General features: G+C 47.6%; 1 protein-coding gene across 1 annotated transcript in view; it reads left to right on the top strand.

Annotated features, from left to right (window-relative positions):
- Window positions 1-3,504: 3,504 nt before the first annotated feature.
- Window positions 3,505-7,362, top strand: part of POR (cytochrome p450 oxidoreductase) — a 63,811-nt gene continuing 59,953 nt past the window's right edge. The window contains exon 1 of the mRNA XM_017654521.3: window positions 3,505-3,622. The gene's annotated coding sequence lies outside the window, so the exon portion shown is untranslated. The remainder of the gene's footprint in view (window positions 3,623-7,362) is intronic.

Here is a 7,362-nt window from a genome sequence, read left to right as displayed (position 1 = left end):
GGACACAAAACAGGTTTAGTAATACTATCCAGGGGTAACATATGAGAACACATACACAGAGAAAATGATATGAATATTTTCTAGTTTCTAATACCCAATTGCAAAATGTTGTAATTAAGGGTCTCGTTTGAGGGCCATTTTTCTCTGCTTGGTCAAGCAGTGTTACAGGAGGAAATCAGCTTCTTTCTTTTTAGCTCACCTAATTAAAAGTATCTCAGTTTTTAAGAATACATCCTAAGGACAAGTGGTTTAGAGTGCCATTTAGGGGTTAGCCTGTATTGCAGAAGATTAATTTCTTCTGTTTTCAGGGAGTCTAGTTTAAAGACTTCCCAATTTTTTAGGATGCACCTTAATGAGGAGTCAGTTAGAATGAAGGAGGTGTCACCCATGACAAGTCAGGACCCGAAAGGAAAAGAACTGCTACCACCAAGGGGAACCAGGAGTCCCTGATCCCCAAGGGACTCAGGGTTGCCCAGGGGTCCCCAGAAACTCAAAAGTACCTGTTAGACCCAGGTCATATGAGGTGTCCCTCCACACCTGGGTCTACACGGGGCATGCACAGGAAGCTCTATGGCCCTACACTGGGCATGCATAGGAAGCTCGGTGACCCATCATGCATAGGTGTTCCTCTGGCTCAACTCCGTCCCCAGCCATGGCCACAGGAATGGGAGTGAAGGAAGGGCAGAGAGAAGGGTTCAGGCCCTGAAGTTAGGTGTAGACTCCTTTTAACTGACTATTTTCAATGGCCCTGAGGGGAGATGAAGCTCCTCAATTTAGTGACATACAACTAGAAGAGGCAAGAGAAATAGAGAAATAAGCATGCAGGCAAGTGGCTAGACATGGAAATGAGAGGAATACATGGTAGACTGAGTCAGGAAAGAGGCACATGGAGAGGAGGAAATGGATCCATGGAAGTTAAGACTACAACCTATAGGGGGGATAAACTGTGGGATGGGCGACCCATGCCCAAGAAAGAAAAAGGCAAGGAGTACTTTAAAGTAGCACAGAATTCCTCCTCGCCTAGACTGTTAGCGAGTACTGTGTTAGGAGTTCCTTCATGGTCGCCAAAATGTTGCCTGGGGAGGTCTCTCCCTGCACACCAGGTGAAAAACCTCAGCCTGGACTGGAGAGGGTTTTGACTCTGGATGAGAAAGAATTCCCAAACAGGTCAGACTGGCAAGGAAAGAATTCATTAAAGCGAGAGTAGTAGTGAATGGCAGCTGCCTTGCAGGCAGCAGAGAGCAAAGAACAGAGGGAGGAAAGGGAAGTTCATTGAACTCATGCTTGGCATAGGGCAGATCTCTTGCCAATTCCTGAAGCCAGGTTCACTTGGCATTTAGCATCTGCTTGAATCTGCATAGTGTTGGAACTAAGTCCCTACTACCCCAGGATTTGGGGGAGCCGCAGAGCACTGGATGGAGTGAGATTATGTTCTGAGAACTTCCCAAAGGCAAAGAAAGGAGGTTTTTCAGGCAGGCTACCAAAGAGCATGATCATTCAGCTGCAGACCTAGCTAGGTCACCCAGGTGATAGGAACTTGCAAGTTCAAATCAGAGATCTCAGTAGCCCTTCCCTGCTTGTCTAAAGTAGGAGAGAGTGAAGACTTGTGCTAAAGCTTAGAAAATAGAATGAAATAGCAAAGTAACAAAGGTGCATACTACTGGAAGAGCACAGAGACAAACGCATTAAGTTGGGCAGAGAGAAGTCTTTATTTAAGGCAAAAGTACACACTTGAAGAAAGGTGAGTGAGGGCAGCCCATAGAGGATGAGCACTTAAGGGTTTAGGATTCTGTCTTTTTTTCAAGAATGAGGCAAAGGGTGGTGTGTGTGTGTGTGTGTATATGGCAAAGGGTGGTGTGTGTGTGTGTGTGTGTGTGGCAAAGGGTGGTGTGTGTGTGTGTGTGTGTGGCAAAGGGTGGTGTGTGTGTGTGTGTGTGTGTAGGTTTGACATGTGGTCTCATGATGTCTTTCCGGTGAGAGACATTATGTCACCAGCCACATTCAGTCCTCCTGATAATTTTGTAAGGTAAACTTAACACAAGGAACTTATTGATCCTGCTCTTCTCTAAGATAGTGGTTACCCTCAAGCCCTGGACACATGCTTGTCCTGCCTTAAGACAGGCTTGGTTATTGGCTGATTACCAAAACATGTTAGGAATCTTACCTAACTCCCTAGTTTTTAAAATAGAATCTTAGCCTTAAGATGGAGTCCCTCCTGTTCTTACTATACTATTTATATCTTGGCATTTTTCATCATAGGCAGGAAAAGTTAATCATGATGCTTATCCTATTTCCTTGCCCTACCTCATTAGGACTCAGTTACTGGTTCAGTGGGAAAACACAAATGCAGATGCCTGTTTCCAGCCCCAGTGATGCTCTTTATTAGCAGAGAACTCAAGTGTTAGAAATTCTGACTTCACAGCGAGGCTCAAGGATTCAAAGTCTGAAGTCTCCCTGGGATACCTAGGGGGAATGTTCAACAAGGTGTGGAGAGGGTGGGAGGGAGTACCAGAGAGCTGGGTGGTGCATTTCCCCACTTGCTCTGTCCACTGCCTAGTGCAGGAGTTCCATATTCAGTCCCTTCGACTTGGTGTGCCTACCCTGAGGATTGTTGCGTGCATCAAACTTGTCTGAGGGATTGGTTCAGTGGGGTGGCTCAGACTGGTTTCTGACAAGACGATATAGGAAACCTAAAACTGAGAGACCCCAGTAACAAGCTCTCTCTATATAGGACTTTTCGTTTCTCACACTGTTTGGTTGTGGGTTAGTTGGTCCCATTTTTAAGGATGGAGAACGGGCCCTGTCTCAACAGAGTTGCACCGTTCCCAAAGGGATTCGCAGCACAGCCTGTAATAACAATGGTGATGACTTACATTTCTAGAGCACTTACTGTCGCACTGAGCAACCACCTTTCGGAACGTGAGTTATACCACCTAATAATAATCCTCACAGTTTATAACGTAGGAACCACGGGACACAGAGGTGGGATTCTCTCCCCCGACCAAGGCAGGCAGTCAAGCTTTTCGAGCCCAGGCCCTCAGCCCCTCCCCGCCTCTGGGTGCAGTCCTCGACCCCTGCCAGGTCACTTCGCGATCTCCACCCCGACCCCGGCCAGCATTCCAATCCGAGCCCTCCGCGGCCAGGCTGAAAGGACCCCGGACGATCTCGGCGCGCCGCCTCGCCATTGTTAGGAGAGGAGAAGAAGCCGCTAACACATGAGCGGCGAGCGGCAGCAGGAGGCCAGGCATCGGGGCGCACAGCCATGGCCCCGCGGTGACCCACGAGCGGGTGGGCAGCAGGCCCGGGAAACCGCACGCTGGGGGCGGGGGAGCCGCCACGCCCGGGATACAGTCCGATAGGGCGCACCCGCCAGACTTACTGGCGGGGTGGCGAAGTTGGAAGCGGAGGTCGGGCGTGGCCGGGCCGGGCCGTACCAAGAACACGGATTCGAAGGGGGGAGGTCTGGCCGCGGGGGGACGCGCGCGCGCGCGGCCCGGCTGGGCGGGGCGGTGCCCACACGGCCACGCCCCCACCCCCGCAGCAGGCGCGGGCGGTGGTAGCGCCTCAGTGGTGTGGGCCTGCGCCCTGCCCAGGTCTCTCGAGCGCTGCCGGGCTGCCCGCGGTGAGTGCGCCGGTCACGAGCGAGGGAAGGGAGGGTCGGGGCGCTAGGGCTCGCGGTGCCGGGGCTCCCGAGGCCCGACGCTTTCTGGCCTCCTCGGTCGCGCGGGCCCTCGGCGCAGGGACGGGCTCTCGAGCCGGGTCTCTGCGTGTGTCACCGGATGCTCTCGCGGAAGGCGCGGCTCCCACCTCGGCCCTTCTCAGGTGGCCCTTCCCCTCGAGCTGACCTCTCGAGGCGTCTGGAGGGTCGTCCCATCGCCGAAGGCGCCGGTCTGGCCCTTCAGCCGAGAGCCGGTTCTCGGCGTCACAGGGCTAGGGCTCCAGTCCCCACACCGAGCCAAGTATCGCCGTTTGTATGGAGGGTTTTTCCTCAGTTTCCCCGTTTGTACGGTGGACCCCAGGAGGCAGCCGGGTGTTGGGGTAACTCACGTAGGAGACGCGTGAAGGGTGCGAATGGGACCTGAATGTGACCTTGCAGCATCAGGTGGCTCACTCGAAGGCTCACCACTAGCCCGGCCTCTCCTGGGAATCTGCGCTCCGGCGAAGCCCCGGCGTCCCTAGGGGATAGTGCCCTTAGTGGGCAGGTGCCTTGGCAGCCGTTGCGACAGGTCTTTTGCTAACTATGTTGGGCAGCCGTGACATCCTTAGTTCGTGGGAGCGGTTGGATAAGAGATCGAGGTCTGTGGGGCGCGTCAGGGAACATGACCTCGACTTTTTGCTTTTCATTCCTCAAGGTGAATCACCTTTGTGTCAGTTGGGGACCAATACTGAGGAGTTTGGGGCCATTCAGTGAACGTGGCTGCCTCTTCTTAGTCCTATAAGATGCAGCTTTCCCTCTGAGTTGGAACTCAAGAGAGAACTATCGCCAAAGCTAGAATGAGTTGTCTTGGGTCGGGCACCTTGACAGGACACTTCTTGGAGCCTCTGTTTCCCCCTCAGCACAGACAGTGATACAGCCCACCCTGCTGTCCCCACAGATTTGAGGTTCTGAGGATCAAAGAGAGGTTCTTGGAGGGTGAACTGTAACATTCCATATTGGCTGAGAATTTAACTGCCCTATGGGGTCCAGTGTCCTCACTGTGCAATGCTGTAATTCCCCAGGCTTGGGGATAAGGCCTTCCATTCATTAACCAAGTTTTGCCACACCACTTCCCTTCGAGTAGCTGGGGGTTTTGCTTAATCAGGGAAATAGTCCCAAAGTCCCAATTGGTAAAGCAGTGAACCCAGACGGGATCACTTTCTTTTCTTTGAGTCCCTGTAAGGAGTTCTTAACTTTCCTTCAGAAAGAGTGGCCAGTTCATGAGCTTCTAGTGCCAGATTTTCATGCCACCTGATGTAGGAAACTGTTTGAAGCTTAATTAGTGTATCAACCGTCCAAAAAACAGGTCTGCACGTCAGAGAATGCCTTTCAGAGAATTCCAGTTGTGTTGTGGTGTTGAAAACTTTCAGAGGGGTCTGAACTCACCAAAATTCTTACCGTCTAGCACTTGAAAAAATAGCAGGTCAATTTGAGGTGAAGAGCTTGGGGGATGTACTTCAGCACCTGGAAAGAGCAGCACTTACTGCAGCCAACTTGAGTAAGGCGGATGAATACTCCTGGGTGGTGAGTTTGTAAACAGCCACAGGGGATGTTGTTTGCCTGATAAACCTGAAATTTTAGGACCTGACAGTGCATGTGGGTTGATTCCCCCTTAACCCCTTGAAAATCAGGAGCTGAGTTAGGTCTAAGTCCATGTCTACTTAGGAGAACAGACTATTTAAAATCAGAATTGCTTGGTAAACCCAGAACATTTTGGTAAACCCATGGGGTGTTTCAAGTTAATAAGAATTAGTTCTTATGCAACTTTTATTTTCCTGATTGAAGCTTCTGTGATTGTAGAACCTTTCATGGTTCCAGAGGGCCCAGCTGCCACTCAACACCTCCCCTATCTTGTGCTTTAGAAGGGAGAAGAACACTAGACTGGGGGTCAGGGAACCTGAGTGCCAGCTTTGTGTGCTTTTTGGCAAACCATCCCAGGCTGGTGGGCCTCAGTGTAGTGCTTTAGGATTTAACTTACATGTCAGATTCATTTAAAAATTAAAATCAGAAAAAAGTGAAATGGAGAAATGGAGAAATGACTGTTTTTATAAAAATATGTTTTTTTCTGCTTACAAAAATATTAAGTGCTCATATTTTTAAAAACCTACAGAAATACACAATATAGATGGTGACCATCTCTCATAACCATACACAGAGATAAAAAATCACCCCTATTTAGGTACTATATATTCTCCAGGTATTTTTAGTTAAAAGAGCAGAAACTTTTTATTGTTAAAATTTTAAATACAAAAGTAAGATGAACTAGTCATACTGTTCTGAGGCTTTTTATTACTTAACATGTTTTTCTATATTGCTATGTAAAGAACTACCTCATTTTTTTTTTAAAGCCTCATTCTTTTAAAGAACAGCAATATTCTGGTAACCAGTATTAGTGAAGAAAATTTACGCTGTTTGCAGCTTTTGGCTGTAATGAATCCTACTACACTGAGTAGCCATCTCCTTTGTCTTTATGCAGTTGGGCAGATATTTTTGTACAGTGAATTCTTAGAAGTGGAAGGACTGGAAAATGTTTTTGAGCTTTTAAATGCATTCATTTAACAAATATTGACTACCTACTAGGTACCAGACACTATAAGGTGTTGGCATAGCAGACACAAGTTCCCCACAGAACTGATCTAGTAAGGGGAGACAGACAGCACACATCGTTTGTCAAATGATGATAAGAATTTGAGATTTAACTTTTTATTATATGTCAGATTCACTTAAAAATTAAAATCAGAAAAAGAAATGGAGAAATAACTTTTTTATTAAACTGTATTTTTTTAGCCTACAAAAAATTAAGTGGTCATTATAAAAAAAGCACCATTACAGAAAGTGCAGCCTAGAAAGTGGACATCCTTCACGGCCTTGCACTGACCTTTTCTCTATGGAGAAATTTTATACAGAGGAATGTGTGTGTGTGTGTGTGTGTGTGTTTGCAGATATGGTATGACTTTAAATGTCAACAGATATTGCCAAACTCCCCTTCCAAAATGATAACCTTGTTAAGTTTCCACCACCAGAGACTCATTTTTTAATTCAGAATTCTAAAGCCAGTTGTGAAGACCAACTGCTGAGGGCAGAGATGCTTTTATTTCAGGAAGATTTACGCCAGACTCTGTGCTACATTTGTGTTAAGCATGCACATAAATGTGTATTGTATATATATATATTTTAAGGTCTTCTGATGACCCCAAAAGGCTGATGTTTCCATGCCCACCTGACATGGGGAAGGCCATCTCAGACATGGAATCACTTCCTCAAGGCTGAGGGTGAAGCTGGCCTCACCCAGGGCAGTCTGCTTCCGGAGCCTTTGCTGCCTTTATGCTGTGTGATCCCATTTTCTCATTGTAGAGGATCGTGTTTATTTTGATGGAAGGGAAATCTAGTACATATAATTACTTAATAATACAATTATTCCTCTCCACTTCCAGTAGCACAAAACTCAAATCTCATGTCTGTCTTTAATGTCTCATCATACATTTCATCATAGTTGTGAGAAATATAAATGAGATGAGCATCTTATAGAGACAATGCCAATTCTTTGTTATTACTATTATATAGCCTACAGAATAAAACCTGTTTTCCTGTGTAGGTCTGTCATTTGGCATTTGATAGAAATTTGGACTCACCTGGCAGGTGGGGAGACAGTCCTGGCTCACAGG

The sequence above is a fragment of the Manis javanica genome, chromosome 10, assembly GCF_040802235.1.
Source record: "Manis javanica isolate MJ-LG chromosome 10, MJ_LKY, whole genome shotgun sequence".
Classification (NCBI taxonomy): domain Eukaryota; kingdom Metazoa; phylum Chordata; class Mammalia; order Pholidota; family Manidae; genus Manis; species Manis javanica.
This window is presented reverse-complemented; position numbering and strand designations above follow the sequence as displayed.